The 20,162-nt window shown below is 39.9% G+C and overlaps 1 protein-coding gene across 10 annotated transcripts in view; it reads right to left on the bottom strand.

The window, feature by feature from the left end:
- Positions 1 to 20,162, bottom strand: part of CDH13 (cadherin 13) — a 1,167,676-nt gene that overhangs the window by 419,733 nt on the left and 727,781 nt on the right.

The following is a 20,162-nucleotide window of genomic DNA, read 5'->3' as shown; positions in this document are numbered from 1 at the left end:
TCCACCTGCCTCGGCCTCCCAAAGTGCTGGGATTACAGGTGTGAGCCACTGCATCCGGCCCTCTCTGTCTTCTAAGAATAGAGTAGACCTGGCCCATGAAAAGCTCTGCATATACATTTCTTTTGCACTGAATTTGGGGGAAGAATGGGGAGAAAAACATCCTTATGCCAAGTATGATGACACGTGAAGTTAGAACTGTCATGATTTGAGACACAACACAGTGGTTAAGAAAGACAACTTTGAAACCACACTTCTTGGATTTGAATCTCTGCTTCACCTGTCACTAGTTGAGTGATCTTGGGCAAAATAATTCACCTCCATGAGACTCAGTATTCTCACCTATAAAGTGGGGATGTTACAGAACCCCCCATACAAGGCTGTTGCAAAGCAGAAATGAGTAAGCTGTACATCTAAAAGGTATAGTACAGTGTTGGCCCATGATGAGCTCTCATCAATGTTGTTATTGATGATGAAGATGCTTCAAACCAGTATCTCCTGAACACCCACTTAGGTGGAACTGAATAACTACCTATTGGGCCATTCTACTTTCCCCAAAGCTATCCCTATATATCTGTATACAGGGTCTGGGGGACGATTAGTTACCATTTACTAAACACCTATTTTTTTTTTTTTTCTGGACAATGTTCTTGTTCCTTTAAATACATTGCTCTAATCTTCATAGCCTTTCTCCAATGTAGAAAACTAACTTTCTTAGGGTCACCCAGAAAAGATTCGTGAAGCACTGTCCATTCAGGGGTACTACCCATTCCGAGTTCCGTTCATCTTTAAAGTTCTGCTTCTGTTACATGCAAAGCCTTTCAGTATTTCAGTCATTCGTATGTAAGTACTGCCAGTACCACTATTAATCTAATTTCAATATACTTCAAATTGATTTTTGAAATTTAACCTACTTCTAAGCAATGATATGATTTAAATTATGGAAATCTACCAGGTATTGCTTAGTTGTACATCAAAATAAATAGCTATTGAAATAATAAAAGATCACCTCTGTGCCACCTAAAATTATCTTTCACATCAGCAGATGTATACATGGCTGACATGAAGAAACACTGCATTTTCAGAAAGTATAAGTACGCCAAGAAAGAGGAAAAGAGCTTATAATGGGCAGTAAGCATGAATAAAAAGGCAGGGGTATAGTGGATTCTCTCTTATTAGGATTGGGAGACCTGGATATGTTTGTCCACTAATGCGAAAGAAATGATGGAGAATGTGACTGAAGATGCAGGAAGGAGAGGGTAATGATTTAAAAAGAAAGGGCATGGGGCAGTCAACAGAAAACAGAATTAAAGGTACAGGCATCTTTATGGTAGAATGATTTATATTCATTTGGGTATATATCTAATAATAAGAATGTTAGGTTGAATGGTAGTTCTAAGTTCATTGAGAAATCACCAAACTGCTTTCCACAATGTCTGAACTAATTTACATTTGCACTAGCAGTGTAAAAATGTTCCCTTTTTTCCTGCAACCTTGCCAGCACCTGTTATGTTTTGACTTTTTAGTAACAGCCATTCTGACTGGTGTGAGATGGTATCTTATTGTGGATTTCATTTGTATTTCTCTAATGATTAGTGATGTTGAACATTTTTTTCACTGCAGCACTATTCACTGTAGCAAAGACAGGGATTCAACCTAAATGCCCATCAACAGTAGACTGGAATAAAGAAATGTGGTACATATGTAACATGGAATACTACACATCCATACAAAAGAACAAGATCATGTCCTTTGCAGTGACATAGATGGAAATGGAGACCATTATCCTAAGCAAACTAAGAAACAGAAAACCAACTGATGCATGTTCTCATTTATAAGTGGGAGCTAAACATTAAGTACGCATGAACACAAAGAAGGGAACAACAGACACCAGGGCGTACTTAAGGGTGGAGGGTGGGAGGAGGGTGAGGATAAAAAAACTACCGATAGGTACCATGCTTATTACCTGGGGCAATGAAATAATCTGTACACCAAACCCGTGTGACACACAATTTACCTATATAACAAACCTGCACATGTACTCCCGAACCTAAAACAAAAGCTAAAATAAATCAATAAAGGTACATGTAAAGGAAGAATAAAAAGATAGAACTGAAAATATGAAAGTTTCTCTTTTTTTTTTTTTTTTTTGTGAAATGGAATCTCAGTCTGTCACCCGGGCTGGAGTGCAGTGGTGCAATCTTGGCTCACTGCAAGCTCCACCTCCCAGGTTCATGCCATTCTCCTGCCAGCCTCCTGAGTAGCTCAGACTACAGGTGCCCGCCACCATGCCCGGCTAATTTTTTGTATTTTTTAGTAGAGACGGGGTTTCACCGTGTTAGCCAGGATGGTCTCAATCTCCTGACCTCATGATACACCCGCCTTGGCTTCCCAAAGTGCTGGGATTACAGGCATGAGCCAACACACCTGGCCAAAAATATGAAAGTTTTAATAGAAAGAAGATACTTGAGTAGTAGGAGATATTGAAGATACTGATAAATACAGGCAGAGAGATCCAAGTTGAGGAGATCATTTCAGATGGCATCAACTGTGTTTTCAAAGTAGAGAGCAAGACCAGCTGCAGGGGGTGGGAGTCTAGGGACAAGGTCAACATGAAACCAGGTGGTTGAGTTTACAATTCACCTTGATTTTGATTTCACAGTGGATGCTACACATGTGTCATGAATACAAACACGAGGCTCACAGTTTGGGAATGGCTGTTTCTAGAGAAAGGATGTTGGTGTGGGGTCACAGGAAGTGACCTAGGAGGAGTTCAGTCTACAGATGGAGAGGAGAGACATCAAGACTAGAAGAAGTCAGTCGTGGTGGCTCACGCCTGTAATCCCAACACTATATGAGGCTGAGGTGGTAGGATCACTTGAGGCCAGGAATGTGAGGCCAACCTTGGCAACACAGTGAGATTCCATCTCTATGAAAAATAAATTAAAAAAAAAAATTGGTGGGGCCTGGTGGTGCACACCTGTAGTCCTAGCTGCTGGGGAGGCTGAGGTGGGAGGATGGCCTGAGCCTTGGAGCTAGAGGCTGCAGAGAGTCATGACTGCACTACTGTACTCCAGATTGGCAACACAGTGAGACCCCAACTCAAAAAACAAACAAAGAAACAAACAAACAACACTAGAAGGGTCTCTCTGGTCACTCTGAAAGGAGGAGAGACAGGTCTGGACCTACATGCTTATATTTTAGCATCAAGAATGATAGGAGATGGTGTGTTCAGGAAAAAAAAAAGCAGGTGACATTTTTGCTGGAGAGATACACTGCTACTACAAAATGAGCTAATTTTCTCACCAACAGTGTAAAAAGTGTTCCCTTTCCCCTGCATCCACACCAACATCTATTTTTTTTTTTAAATCATGGCCATTCTTCGTGGGAATGTAAACAAGTACAACCACTGTGGAAAACAGTGTGGAGATTCCTTAAATAACTAAAAGTAGATCTTACCGTTTGATGCAGTGATCCTACTACTAGGTATCTACTCAGAGGAAAATAAGTCATTATATGAAAAAGATGCTTGCACACACATGTTTATAGCAGCACAGTTTGCAATTGCAAGAATATGGAACCAGCCCAAGTGCCCAACAATCAATGAATGGATTAAAAAAAACCTGGTGTGTATATATACACATATACACATATACATATATACACGATATATACATATATATACACATATACATATATACATGATATATACATATATGTATATATCATGGAATTCTACTACTCAGCCATAAAAAGGAATGAAATAATGGTATTCACAGAAACTTGAATGGAATTGCAGACTGTAATTCTAGGTGAAGTAACTCAGGAATGGAAAATCGAATGTCACATATTCTCACTCACCTCTGGGAGCTAAGCTATAAGGATGCTTAGCATAAGAATAATCTATTGGACTTTGGGGATTTGGGGGAAAGGGTTGGGCATGGCAAGGGATATGAGACTACACATTGGGTACAGTGTACACTGCTCGGGTGATGGGTACACCAAAATCTCAGAAATCACCACTAAAGAACTTATTCATGTAACCAAATACCACCTGTTCCCAAAAAAACTATTGAAATAAAAAAAAAAAGGAAAAAAAAAAAAAGAAAATGAGTTAATTTTTAAATATTTAGGAAAAAGGAAAACAACTAAGCATGGTGAATAATTCAAGCATGCTAAACAGAAGACAGTTGAGGAGGGGAAAACACATCCTAAGTCATGAGTTATAATAAGCAATCAAATTCTTTCCATAATTAGTTCACACGTTGGAAAGGTAAGCTCAAATAGATGAAGATTTGGAACAATGCTACCTCAGTATGTAATGTATCTGTTTAATATTTGACTTGTGCACATATACTTGTATAATTATGAGTGTATAACAAACAGAATGTGAATGTTGGGCTCCAGCAGCTCTACTATGAGATTTGAGCAAATAATTAAAGACATAAAATAAGCATAATAATGTCTATGTTAAGAGAGAGCTCCCAGCAAGTTTACATGACACAAGATCAGTATACAACAATCAATTGATTTGATATAATAACAATGAATAGTCCAAAAATAAAATTAAGAAAATAATTCAATTTACAATATCATCAAATATATTTAGGAATAAATTTAACAGAATAAATACAAGACTTGTCTACTGAAAACTATAAAACATTGTTGACAGAAATTAACAAAAATAAATGGAAAGGCATTCTATGTTCATGGATGGGAAGATTCAATATTGTTAAGCTGGCAATAATCTTCCAGTTGATCTATAGATTGATTCAAAACAGTGCCTTTCAAAATCCCAGCTGCCTTTCTCTCTCTCCCTCTCTCTCTTTTTTTTTTTTTTTACAGAAATTGAAACATTGATTTAAAAATTCATATGGAAATACAAAGAACCCAGACTAAGCAAAACAATCTTGAAAAAGAAAATCAAATCAAAACCACAATGAGATACTCCTTTATACCTAATAAGGAGGCTATAATAAAAGACCAGTAATATTGTATTGGTAAAAAGTGGAGAAATTAGAACTGTCATACACTGCTGATGGAAATGTAAAATGGAACAGCTGCTTTGAAAAACAGTCTGCCAGGGCAGAGTCATTTTATAACTCAGCAATTCCATTCCCAGATACATACTTAAGAAAAAGATGGAAACATATATCCACAGAAAACTTATACAAAAATATCCAGAGCAGCATTATTCATAGTAGCCAAAAAGTACTAACAACCCGATGTCCATGGAGTTTTAAATGAATAAATACAAGGTAATAAAATATAATGTAAAAACTTAAATATAAATCCATACAATGTAATATTAATAATCAGTAAAAAGAAACGAAGTGCTGATAAATGTTACAACATGAATAAAACCTGAAAACATGCTGCTGAGTGAAAGAAGACACAGAAAAGGCCACATAATACATGACTACATTTATATGAAATGGCCAGAATAGGCAAATCCATGGAGATAGAAAGTGGACCACTGGTTGTCTAGGACCAAAGAGATTTCGAGGAAATAAGGGATGATTGTTAATGAGCCCAGGATTTCATTTTGGGAGTGATTTAATGTTCTAAAATTGATTGTGGTGATGATTACATAACTTTATAAATAGACCAAAAAACATTGAATTATATACTTTAAATGGATGAATTATATAGCCTATGAATTATACTACAATAAGCTGTTATACGCCAAAAACAAAGAAGAGGAAAGAAAAAGAGGGTTTGGGGGATTAAACATACTGTTGGCTGAATGTGAACAGCATAACTTGCACACAGTATGCGATCAATCAAGGCATATTTATACACTTTTTTGAGTGTTCCTAAGTGTCAAGCACCACACCATGACCTTCCGTGCTCCCCATTTCAGACTTTCCAGCAATTCTGCAATGAAGACAGTCCAGGAGAGGTCATATTCCAAAACAAGTACACTAAGGGATCTATCATAAAGGATTACTTCCAACACATGTGTTCTAGGTGTAGGTGTCAGGAGACTATCTGGAGAGTATCGAAAAGCCATACAAGCCTTAACCCAGCAACTGCGACTTCCTTAACGACAGTAGCTTATCCCAAGTGTAGGGATGATGTCGTTCTGTCGGTGTGATTTCCACTTCAAATCCCAGCATCTTAGGAAAGATATCTGCTCTGGGAAAGTGAGGTGAACCGTGGCAAGTGGCAATGTGACTTCTGAAAGTTGAATGGCCTGGGGACTTGCACATAAAGCTCCTTAATGCAGTCAGCGTGACCTCCTCAAAAGAGGGTTCATGGTAATTAGTGGCATCGCACGCATATCAAAAGTATTCATAATTATGGAAGATTCATTAGGATGTGTTGCTAAACATGTTCCCGAGATTGCTTCTGTTGCTGTTTTAATTTAAGAATGATGTTGGTATTGGGAATACTTGAAAAGTATAAGTTGGTAATTCATTTGAAATTGAACTTTTGATAGCTGTTCAATGGTTTATGAATTTGTGTGCTTTTAAAAAAAATCCCTGTTATTTTGTTGTGAAAAACAGCTTTACTCTTAACTGACATGTAAGATAATATAACCACATTCTGTATTAGTTTTCCATTGCTGTTGTAAAAAATTATCATAAATTAAGCGGCTTCAAACAGCAACAGTATCTGTGGGTGAGAAGTCTGACCTCCGTGGGGCTCACAGTAGGTTTCCTGCTTAGGGGCTCATAAGGCCAAAATCTCAGTTTCAGCAGGGCAGTGTTCCTTATTGGAGTCCCTGGGGTAAAAATCCTTTTCCGGCATCATTTGGGGTGCTGGCAGAATGGATTTATTTCTCACACTTCCCATGTGGCCCAATTCCATCTGCAAGCTAGCAGCAGGTTGAACTCCTTCTCAGGATCTCAGAACTGGCAACCCTCTGAACTAACCTTGATCTTGTTTCTCTACCTCTCCTCTGCTGCTACATCTCTCTACTTCACTCTCTTGCCTTCCTCTTCTGCTTTTAAGGGCCCAGGTGATTACCTGGGTCCACCTGGATAATCCTGGGTAACCTCCTGGTTTTAAGGTCAGCTGATTAATAACCTTAATTACACTAACAAAGTCTCTTTTGCCATGTGAGGTCATGTAACTGCAAGAGTAATGCTAGGGGCTGGAGATCATGGGGCCAACAGCCCCAGTGTCTGATGTTCCCCTCCCTGTGTCCATGTGTTCTCATTGTTCAACTCCCACTTATGAGGGAGAATATGCGGGGTTTGGAAGAACCAATTTCTTGTAATGAATTTCTCTCTCTCTCTCCCCTTCCCTCTGCCTGCAACACACACTCTTCCCATTGTTTCTGTTTCCCCAGAGAACACTGGCTGGTACAAACATCCATAAAAGAAACATTCATAAAAGTCCCAAATTATCACTCTACTTTCACTGGTCCCTCGACTAAACAAGTAATGCAGTCTGGCTCAATTTTTCCTTTGGGCCAATGGTAAAAGCCTGTGAGTTTAAAGTCACCTCTTCCATCTTGAGCTCTATTTTATATAGACAGATTCACATGGTCTTAGGGAAGATGTGAAGGGAAGTTTGAGACTTAGGTAAGTTTCCTGTGTACTAGGTTCAGGTCCTTATCTGTAAATGAGAATTCTTTTATCTATTTCTCAGGATAATGCAAGGCTGAAATGAGGTGATATGTATGAAAATCATAGCCCTGTATCTTGCACAGTACAGTTACAGCAAAGCCAGGCACTTATTAGTAAACAGGAAAGTGAGAGAGAGACTACCTGGAAACCCAAAACACAGCTACCAACACTTCTGGATAGATCCACAGGCAGAAAATCGGTCTGCCATTTTGCATTTGGACTAATCATGTCCATCTTAAGGATTCCGGATAGTCAATTTCCTACCAAGAACCTAGAGGGATGCTTGGTCCCCATGAGAAGAAGTGAAAGAAATGACCTTCCAAAATTCTAGGGTTGACATTTATACAACATTTTAATTCATTCAGTAAACATTTTACTCTTTGAGTATTGGCTTTTCAGAGAAAGCTAGCTAAATTGGAGCGGTGAGTCTGGAGGGAATGAGATTCAAGAAGTATTAATGTTATGGTCCCTATCCCAAAATTGCTCACAAACTCCCCTCTCTCCACTGTAGGTGCTCACACTCCCAAGGTCCAAAGTCCACTTGATGCCCTGTGACCCTCTCTGATATTCATTGTCTTGCTCTTGGGCCATTTTACTTTAACTCTGTGGCTCTAATAACTCCTCTTTGGAGGAGGAGCACGCCCACTCAGCATCCCATGATACCTAGCAGCTCAGGATCTGAGAGCTGCCGTTCCAAAGGATCTGCCACCTCCCATGTGCCAGGCTCACGAAACATCCTGCTTGTAACAGATTCTCTGGTGTGACATCATCTTGGAAACTGACATGCCTATTCACATCTTGAAGCCTCTCAAAAATTCAGACAGTAAAGAAGCCAGTTTGACTTTGATTCCTTCTCTTATTTAACCAATTGACGATTTCAGTGGTGCCTCTCACCACCAACTAATTCTCAAATTCATAATAAAAACTTGGGAAATGCTGGTTTCTTCTTCATTTAGTGGTCTCTCAACTTTTGGGTACAGTGTGAGGACCACTCACAGGCTAACCCCAAATGCATTCCAACTCCCTCCCTCCCTAGCCCACAATGCATGTATACACACACACATACATGCAGACATGCACACTCACATATGTGCTTACACACATATATTAATACTGCTTTATAAGTTTTCTTTTTCTTGGAGCCACAAAGGAAAGTTCAAACACTCACAGAGATGCCAACTATCAAGTCCCTGAAGCACAAACAGCAGCCAGCCATCTCCCAGCTTCTGGAAATATGAGGAAAATCAACCTGTGATGTTTAAGCTGTGCTGATTGCTATTTTGTTGCCTGCAACAGAAAGCATCTCTGATTGATACTTTAAAAGATCAATGTCATCTCTAGATTCTTGGTTACAGTTTTTCTAACTCTAGAAAATTTTCTCCTTGTGATGTTTGCCCTTTTTAAAATGTAGTTTGACCTTATCCTTTGAGTTGCAATTAGGACAAGGCCTAGCTGGACTGTCTCATGCTGTAAGGAAAAACCCCATGGACAGGGATGACCTAGAGCAGCTTCTTAATCTGCACACTTTCAGCAGAAACTCCATCACAGTTTTTGTTGCTTGCCTGTTGCATCTCCCATAAGCAATAAAATCAACATTTCCTATTTATATGCACAGCCTTGGCTGGGGAGCAGCACTGAATGCTTATGTTAGAGACCAATGAATAAGTATAAAAGTGTCTTATCATAGAGGATAAGCAGGCACACTAAGAAGTAATTAACCTACAATGAGACAGAGGAAATGCAGTGTCCTTGAAGGAAGATGGAATTTGAGGTCGGGCAAATCCAGACTTACATGGTTCCTCCTCTGATTATGGGTGTTGACCCTCTGAGCTTCTGTGTCCTCATATGAAACATGGAGACAGTAATACCCAGCCTCACTGGGAGGATGGAATGGGATAATGAATTGGAAAGTATTCATCCTGGTGTCTCCCACCTATGAAGCAAGCCATGATGACTTGTTGAAGGAGCAAAAATGTCATTTGTTGTGACACCTAATTGCTTAGGGCAAAAAGAGATAGACAAAGGGCGGGTGAATGTCTTTCACTTACACATTTTGCTGAAATAGGTCAGGAAAGACCTCAGAATAGGAGTTTTCAAAAGCTGTCTTTCATTACAGCTCATACACGTGGCTGTGACATTGCCATAATAGAAATGTACTCAGGCTGACAAAGGTAAAGGTCTCAGATTGTCTCATGAATATGTGGATGTGGATGGAAATTTACAAAGGGGTATCTAACTTGAACCACTGATGGGCTCCTGAAAGCTTGCCACTTTGGAAGAAACCAGATTTTTTAAACAGCATCTTGGATACACTTGATGAGCGGGTCTGTTAGAGGGGACTTATGACTAATTTTTTATTTAATCAGTTGGAATTTTCATAGACGGAGATTCCTTAAAGTGAGAGAAACATAAAAACAGATGAGATACTGCCCAAAGCTCTCCATGGATTCAATACAATTCCTATCAAACTACCAAAGTCATTTTTGATAGAATTAGAAAAACTATTAAAATTCATACAGAATCAAAAAAGACCCCAAATAGCCAAAGCAATCCTAAGCAAAATGAACAAAGCCAGAGGCATCACATTACCTGACTTTAAACTCTACTGTAAGGATACGGTAACCAAAACAGCATGGTACGGTACATAAACAGACACATAGACTAAGGAGACAGAATAAAGAACTGAGAAATAAAGCTGCACACCTATAGCCATCTGCTCTTCCACAAAGCCGATAAAAATAAGCAATGGGAAAAGGACTCTCTATTCAATAAATGCTGCTGGATACCTGGATAGCCATATTCAGAAGAATGAAATGACCCACACATTTCATCATATACAAAAATTAACTCAAGATGCATTAAATATTCAAATTTAAAAACTCAAACTATAAGAATCCTGGAAGAAAACCTAGGAAACACCATTCTGGACGTTGGCCTTGGGAAATAATTTATGACTAAGTTCTCAAAAGCAATCGTAATGAAAACAGAAATTGACAAGTGGGATTTAATTAAACTAAAGATTTTCTGCACAGCAAAGGAAACTATCAACAGAGTAAATGGACAACAAACTGAATGGGAGAAAATATTCACAAATTATGCATCTGACAGAAGTCTAGTATCTGGAATCTATAAGGAGCTTAAATAATTCAGGAAGCGAAAAACAAATAACCCTATTAAAATGTGGGCAAAGGCATGAACAGACACTTCTCAAAAGAAGACAAACAAGTATCCAAAAAACATATGAAAAATTGTCATCACGAATCATCAGAGAAATGCAAACTGAAACCACAATGAGATACCATCTCGCACCAGTTGGAACGACTATTTTAAAAAGTCAAAAAGCAACAGATGCTGATGAGGCTGTAGAGAAAAGGGAACGCTTATATACTGTTGGTGGGAATGTAAATTAGTTCAGCCACCGTGGAAAGCAGTTTGGCAATTTCTCAAAGAACTGAAGACAAGCAATCTCATTCCTGAGTGTATATCCAAAATAAAATAAATTGTTCTACCAAAAAGACACATGCACTCATATGTTTGTTGCAGCACTATTCACAATAGCCAAGACATGGAATCAACCTAGGTACTCATGAATGGTGAACTGGATAAAGAAAATGTACATATACACCATGGAATACTATGCAGCCATACAAAAGAATGAAATCATATCCTTTGCAGCAAGATGGATACAGTTGGAAGCCTTTATCCTATCGAATTAATGCAGGAACAGAAGACCAAATACAGCATACTCTAACTTGTAAGTGGGAGCTAAACATAGGGAACTCTTAGACATAAAAAGGGCAACAACAGACACTGGGGACTAGTGGCGGGTGCTGGGGAGAAAGGATTGAAAAACTAACTGTTGGGTACTATGCGGCTACTTGGGTGACAGATTGAATCATACCCAAAGCCTCAGCATCACACAATATATCCACATAATAAGCCTGCACGTGTATGCCCAAATCCAAAAAAAAAAAAGTGTTGAAATTACAGAAAAAGCATGTAAGAAACAGACCTACTATGAAACAATCAAACAAACAAACTAAAAGAGTAGAAGGCCTTATTTCTTGAGGGATCCCCTACTGTATATTGAGCCCTGCTGTACATGTATTATCTCATTTAATTCTCACAACAAAACTGCAAGGTACAGAGAACACAGACGTATTTTCTGTAGGTGGTACATCCTCAAACATCTCAAATAATTTAGAATTTGCATAACTCAAGAGTAATCTTGACAAAGAATGGTGCATATTCATCTGTACAAGCTAAAGCAATATTTCCTATGGCAAGAGCAAATTTATTTTAAAAACAAGCCCTATCTTTGGTAATAGAATGGAAGGAGGTACTGTTACCTGCTACACAGTACATGGATGAAGCTTGAACAGCATACTAAGTAAAAGAAGCCAGGCAGAAAGGATCATGTACTATGTACTCTCTCTCTATGAAATGTCCAGCCAGGCAAATTTATAGAAACAGAAAGTATGTTTGTGGTGTCCTAAGACTATGAGGAATAACTTCTAATGGCTACAGGGTTTCGTTCTGGGATAAGAGAAATATTCAAAACTGATGGTGGCAATAAACGCACAATTCTGTGAATATACTAAAAACCAGTGAACTACAAATTTTATATGGATGAATTGGTAAATTGTACGGTATATGAATTATATCTCATTGAAACTGAGAAAGAGTGAGAGAGAGAATCCGAATCCTGACAACCACTTTGAAATTACAAATTTGTGACAAATATTTAAAATTTGGAGAGCACATTGTTTCTAATCCTGTGCACAAATAAATTTTTATTTATATTTCTATAATGAATCATTTCAAATGTGCCCAATTCAAACTCGTACAAAGTGCTGTCACAGAAGATTATCACCAATTCAGTAGAGGAAATGGAGGCTCAAATTAACACAGCTGATAAGAGAAGGAGCCAGGACTAGAATTCAGCTCCATGGGTCTCTTTCCAATTGCTGTAAGCTGCTGGGTGATGACACTAAGACCCTCCTGAACCAGCACCACTGAAAAGAAGCCATTGGTGGCTGCCAGTATTTGTAACCCATGCGGCATTTTGTTGTTCATGGTGCTCAAAGCCTGATATCTACTTGCTCATAGAACAGTCACAGCCATTCTTTCGGGGCACTATTATTAGTCTCATAATCAAAGGAGTTATTCAAAGCTCAGAGAGGTAAGATAACATGCTTAAGGTCTCATAATCGCAGTGGAAACACAGCTGAAAGCCAGATCTTTTGGAGATAGGAGTCAGCCATCTCAACCCTTGCGCTGTACCCTTGTCAGAATCCTTCAATCTCCTTGATGAACTCACAGGTACTTTCTTGTGATGGACTTCAACTTGATTCACTGGCAAGGAAAAAATTAATATTCTCTGAGAACCTTCTAGAGCCCTTTAAAGCTTTCCTCTCTGGTCCCTGGAATGTGGACATGAAGCCAGCACACTGACATAAACGGCAGCCCCATCATGGTGTGCATTATTGGAATCTTTTCAGATTATTAGTACTAGACTGTGATCTGAAATTACAGTAATAGTAGGAAATCAAAATAACTAAGCTACGACAGTTTCCATCATAAGGCAGTGGGTTTTTTTTTTTTTTTTTCCTAACCTAATAAAAATATCTAATGTCAAAGAGGCCTTAGAATGCTTTCTGGAAGGAACTCTAAGATAACAGAGGAGACAAAGAGCATTTTTGTTCCAATAAAGACTCAATTTTCTGATTACTATACGAAAACTGGTGCATGAAAGGCATACAGAGGAGGAAGTGGGCTTATGTCTCGAGCAGCACAGCACAGTGGTTAAAAAGCACGGCTTGCCTCAATGTCAAATAGTCTGGGCTCTAATTTTTACTGGTTGAGTGATGCTGCATATTTCAGCTGTTATTAGATTTGGCTACAAATACAGAGAACTCAACATAACAGTGAGTTACATAAGACAGAGGTTCATAATTATCTTATGTAAAATAATTCTGGAGAGAGGCAATCCAGGGCTGCCATGGCATTTCACAGGCAACAGAATCAGGTCTTATTCTGTGTTTTGTCCTTCCTTCCTAGCACATGATTTCTATCCTTGAGGCCATGTCACAGGGCAAGGTGGCTGCTTGAGTTCTAGCCATCATATCTCTACTCCAGACAGCAAAATAAATACGTGGTAGGAGAAGAATACAGGGTACTCTTCCTAGGTGAGTTGGTTCCTTTCAGTATCCATCCCGGAAGTCTAACATAGATCCCTGCTTCTAGCTCATCGGTCAGTACTTCCTCACATCACCACATTTAGCTACAAGGGAGGCTGGGCAATACCCTTCTTCATACGGACACCTGCTACTAAGGTACGCTGGGGTCTGTTACTAAAGGACAGCAGAATGGATTTTGAGCAAAATGCTTCTGCTCTGCTGGACAGTTTGCTTTGCAGCTTCTTGAAGTTTCAGTTTCCTCACTGGGACATGGAGATGATCATAGCATCCGCCTCTAGACTGCTGTGGTAAGTCCATGAAATAACACACAGGAAGCCCTCAGCAGAAGACCTGGCAACATCTCCCACTCAAAAAATGCTCACTGTTAAAATGAGCTCCATGTCCATTGATCCTGCTTAGAGGAGTGGGTTCCTGTAGCTCACCATAAAAAGGTACCAACCAACGCCTACAATTTGTAGCCTCTCTCCTGCCAACCTTACATTTGGGCTTTATAACTAAAACTCCTCGTTTTCTCCATTTAGGGAGAAACCTTGGCACTACTGACAGTTTGAGCCAAATGATTCTTTGTGGTGGAGGCTGTTCTGTGCATTGAAGTATGTTTAGCAGTCCTTGGCCTTGGCCTGCTCGATGTCGGCTGTACCCTCTCCTTCCCTAGTGTGGAACCCAAAGTGTCTCCTGGGGACAAAATCATTCAAACTTGGACCACTGCTTCTTGGTGTCTGAAATCACCAAATACGACTCTGCCAGCAGTAGTAGTCTCTTGGGTTACCTGAGTTGTAGTTGCGTGGGTCAACATTTCCAGTTACACCACATTGAATGTAGTTACCAAAGTTAGTGAAAACCTACACAGACAGTTTTGAATGGTGCATCACAGACAGAAGTTAATTTCATGTGTGTGGATGTGAATGTACAGACACATACACATGTATATGTATACACATATGTTACTATTCAAGTCATCCCCTCTAGCCCTGGCCTATGACTTTAGTGTGAGCCAACTCGCATAGAACCTCTTCAGCTAGAGAGGGGGTAAAATTGCAGAAATGAGAAGGAAGGAGAGGAACAGATGGCAAAGCAGCTCTGGAGTCTGGATTTGATGGGCCAGGGGAACAGGCCAGGAATCTCCTCCATCACTCTGAAAAGCAGGCCCCTTTTTAAGGATACAGAGCCTGACTGTAGGAACATGACCCCCTCACCCGCCTCCAAGAGGAAGGCATCCATGTTAGAAGCCTGTTAGAAACTAGGATCATAGAAGATAAACATGGTGACACACTAAAGAAAAGTGGAAAACTGGAGCAAGAAAGAAAACACAAGAATTCCCCAAACCAAACTTTCGAGACTTCTTTGAAAAGAGCCAGTCTTCTGAATAATAAAATAGCTTTGGGTACTATACTTGTTTTTTTTTTTTTTTTAAAAATGCACCCATAATTAAAGCAAGAAAGCTGTAAGTCTATTAAAATTTTTTCTTTGATACTGAAAAACCCAATTCATGACCTATATTTTATAAGACATATACTTGAAAGGGATTTTATATGCCCTCTTCCCATTGAACTTAGCATGCTGAATCTCTTCCATTTGGTTAAGAAGGGAGGTGGTTCTATACATAAATTATTCAGGGCTTTAAAAAAATCTTACTGTATATATATTAAGGTAAAGTGATTCAAAGGTATTTGTATAGATAAATGGAAGTAGCAGCTCTAGACTGCGTTCTCCGAAGGGATCGGAGTCTTAGAGCAACGGTGCTGCAGTAAAAGCTGCTTTATCAAGCTCCCTGCTGATTATCAATCTTTTCTGACATTTGTAGACTGTCTTGACTGATGGATGGCTCAGCATGCTTTATGAATCTTCGAGTTCTTGAGCATCTCTCAAACTACCGCTAGGGGGAGAATCTAGCTTTATTTGAGGTCACCACCAGTAAGGATGGGCTGTGTGGAGTTACCTGGCAAGCTGGGCTACCATAAAATGACTAAGGAAGGTTGGTAGTGTTCTCTCTCTTTCTTTCTCTCATCTACACACACACACATACACACACACACACACACACACACACGACAATAAACTCACTCATCTATGCATGTAAGAAAATGCTCTCTTACATTTAAGGTAGCAGCTTTGGGATTACTTGCAACATCATCATGGGTGAAATACTTAAAGGACAGTGGGTGTTGTGGATGGGGAGGAAATGAAAAAGCAAAGGAATTAAAATCATACAGGTCTGAGTTTCAATCTGAGCTTCATCACCCACCAGCTGTGTGACCACAGGGGAGTCACCTAACCTCCCTGAGTGTCCGTTTCCTCAATTGTCAAACGTTTGTGATGACTGCTTTAAAAGGTAGGTGTGGAAACTGGACCCATATCCAGTACATAATAGTGCTAGAAAAATATACATCTGATTACCCCTCCTTTGTTACCCTGGACAGGCATCATCTCCCTCCCTGAATCCTAGGGAGATTCTCCCAGTAGCCTACTGACATTCCCCTGTGCAGCAGTGATGCTTTATTTATTGACTTGCTCTTCAGTCTGCAAGCTCTACGGAGTCAGGCTCCATTCTGTTTCATGCATTAACCCCCTCCAACCCAATCCTCGTTAAATAGTTTACCTTGTATACAGCAGGTACTCTAAAGATATTTGTTGAAGGAATGAATACATTTTCAATAAATACAACCATTTATTTAAAAATTAAATTAAAAAACAGTTTGTCAGGATTCAGGCTTTCTGCCCTTTGGGGCCATTTGTTCATCCAGTGGAACTTATTGGTGGGTAATTCGGGCTTGGGACTCTGCTAAATGTTGGAAGTTGAAGGATGAAGAGAAAACCATTTGGTTCTCCTGGTTTTAACTGTGTTGCTGAGAAAGGGAACTGAACGTACACTTGCAGAAAAATTATAAACCCATTAAGGTTTACGGTATTATTGTAATTCCATATAGATGGCATCAGTCACAATAAGCTAGCATCATAAAATGAGTCAATATTTAGAATTTTCCAATTTGTCACACACTTGCTGCAAAAATCTTATGTTATCTCTTCTCTCCATCTCCATAGCTGCCATGGTCCTCTCATGCCTAGAACATTGAAATGCCTTGTTTCCCTATTTCTCTCTCCACAGAATATCAAAAGTCATTTTTCAACAGTAAAATCATATCTAACTGCTCTCTTGCTTAAAATCACCCAAGGGTTTCCTACTAAGTTTAAAATGTAATCAAAACTTACGGAGCTCTGAGCCAGGGGTCTGCAAACTTTTTATTTGCAGAGGATCAGGTATTACCTACTTTTTCCTCCGCGGAATATACAGTCTCTGTCCCAGTTGCCCAATTCTGCCATCACGGTGCGAAAGCAGCCGTAGTCAACACATGAATGCATGGGCATGTTTGTATTCTAATAACTTTATTTAAAAAAAAAAACGGGCAGAGACAGATTTGGCCCATGGCCCATAGTTTGTTGACTCATGCTGAGAAGGATCTTGCCCTTGCCCATCTCCCTGTCTCACCTGGTACTACCGTCCCTCAGGTCATTCCTGCCTCAGGTCTCTGCACTTGGTGGCCCCTGTGTCTGGAACGTCCTTTCTCCACGCCCTTACATGGTAGACTCCTTTATCCTCACTGGGCTCAGCTTCAACATCACCTCTTTAGAGAGGCCTTTTCTTGACCTTACGTCAATAAAACAATGTACCTTGTTTTATTTTATCCAAAACTTAAATTATCTGGTTTAACCATTTTTGTTGGCACCTTTCTCCCCCCAGGAAGGTGGCAATGTCTTAAGAATAGAGTTCCGCTTTGGGAGGCCGAGACGGGCGGATCACGAGGTCAGGAGATCGAGACCATCCTGGCTAACCCGGTGAAACCCCACCTCTACTAAAAAACACAAAAAACGAGCCAGGCGAGGTGGCGGGCGCCTGTAGTCCCAGCTACTCGGGAGGCTGAGGCAGGAGAATGGCGTGAACCCGGGAGGCGGAGCTTGCAGTGAGCTGAGATCCGGCCACTGCACTCCACCCTGGGCGACAGAGCAAGACTCCGTCTCAAAAAAAGAAAAAAGAAAAGAAAAGAAAAGAATAGAGGTCCAAACGGTCTTGGTCATTGCTATATCCCCAGCCCCTAGAATATTATCTGACTTATAGAAACTGCCCAATAAATACTTGTTGAATGCATTTACTGATGAAATGGTTATGAGGAATTGATTTGAAATAAGGTTTTCCCTGAAATTATGTTTAATGACATTTGGATCTGCCACTCTGTTTTACTTAGCTGCAGTGCTAAAAATTGCTGGGCTATTCAGAGTGGATCCTTTGGTATCAGGGATGGGATCCAGCGATGCTGGTGAGCATGCTCTGTGCTAGGACAACTCAAGGACTTTTTCACTTTTGTTTGCAGCTGCTCAACCATCACCAATTTTCGTTTTGGCTAGAGATTCCTGACAGGTTTATCTTTTCAAAAGACTGCAGAATGATCAGCACGTTTCTGAAGCTACAGATGCTCCTTTGTCCTGCTGCCACTTTAAGCTATTATTTTCGTTAAGTTATTCAATTAATTTTAACATTTTTACTTTTATTTTTAAATATTTGATGCCACAAATCCTTCCCTCTTCCAAATATAAAGTGATGGAAGCGTGGCTCCCAGCCTGGGCCTAAAATATATTGAAAAAATTAGTGGGCAGGGCTATCAAGCATTTATTTTTATAAGTAAACAAAGTGAACCCAAGGGCCACATCTCCCCAGTTCACCCAGAATACAAAGGTCTAACGTGAATGATATGAGCATGGGTGATGAGCAGAGGAGAGGCAGATGCAGAGGCTAGTCCAGGCATAAGACTTCATGGTTAAAGAGGAGAGTGTTTCAGGAGACAATGGGTTATCCATCTGGAATTGATCTCCAGCCCCAGAGATGCATGCATGAATTTAGGAGGAGTGAGCTATGAGTAAAAATGATAAGAGTTGTCTTCATAGTTATCCACATTCTGTTGGTTGGTTAGATACTCTTCTACCAGAATAAAGGGGTTCAGGCCTTCTCTCCTGTCCCAGCAGATGCTTTGGTATCCGCTCCCGTGAGCCAGCAGCCAAGAGTTCTAATACGTGCAATGGTGCCTATTAGGGTGGGCCTGAGATACGGAGGAGGGAAATCCTAATGGCTACGACAAGGGAGCCAACGGCCTTAGTTCTGAGCCGGTGTGAGATATCACCAGAGGACCTTCAGACATAGGTAGGAGCAACTTGGAAAAGATTCCTTTTTTTTTTTTAATTTGTATACATTTAATGGGTACAAGTGCAGTTGTGTTACACAGATATGTTGCACAGTGGTGAACTCTTGGCTTTTAGTGTAACTATCACCCGAGTAACATACATTGTACTCATTAAGTAATTTCTCACAGCTTACACCCTTGCCAGGCTTCCACCCTTCTGAGTCTCCAATGTCTATTATTCCATGTCTATTATTCCATACTCTATGTCCATGTGTACACATGATTTAGCTCTGACTTATAAGTGACAGCATGCAGTATTTGACTTTCTGAGCTATTTCATCTAAGACAATAGCCTCCAGTTCCATTCACATTGTTGCCAAAGCCATGATTTTATACTTTTATATGGCTGAATAGTATTCCACCGTGTGTGTGTATGTACGTATGGTGTGGTGATAAATATATGTGGCGATAACCATGAGGGCAGGTGTCTTTTTGATACAGTGGCTTTTTTTCCTTTGTGTAGACACCCAGCAGAAGGATTGCAGGATTAAATGGTAGTTCTATTTTTAGTTTTTTTGAGAACTATCCATACTTTCCATACGGTTGTATTAGTTTACATTTCCACTAACAGTGTACAAGCATTCCCTTTTCTCTTGAATGACTAGGTGGAGTCAATAGCTAGTGAAGTTCAGATAATACTTTCCATACCATTTAGTTCTGAATTTTCCCTTTGGGAAATGGTCTCTGATTGGATTATGCAACTCTTTCATAAAATTTGTTTTATGATCACCTGTACTGGAGTGAAGTGTACCATAACTCAAGTGCTGTCTCCTCCAGTGGCAAGGGCTCTGCAGCATGTTAATGATACCATCCCTGGGCACTGCTCCTTGCCTAAAATTCCAGTGATGACCTGAGGAAAGGGGCCAGTCTCAACCACTGCATTCCTCTGCCTCCACCACAATACCCAGTGAGGATTCCATAGCAAGACCATCCACAATCTACAAAACAGCTAGTGAAATGACCACAAAAACTTGTAGATACTGAGTGTCATCTGGAGAAACAAACAAAAATATCCATCAGTGTGTTCATGTGTGAAAAGAAAGACTATTGTATCCTGCTGCATGAACAAGCTTAGCCAAGATACAGACTAAAATCCTCTGATTAGAAGCATCACCTGAATAGGGATTAAAACATAATGAGGCATATCCACCATCCCA

Source organism: Macaca mulatta, chromosome 20 (genome assembly GCF_049350105.2).
Source record: "Macaca mulatta isolate MMU2019108-1 chromosome 20, T2T-MMU8v2.0, whole genome shotgun sequence".
Classification (NCBI taxonomy): domain Eukaryota; kingdom Metazoa; phylum Chordata; class Mammalia; order Primates; family Cercopithecidae; genus Macaca; species Macaca mulatta.
Note: the sequence above shows the minus strand (reverse complement) of the source record. Positions and strands in the feature narration are given on the sequence as shown.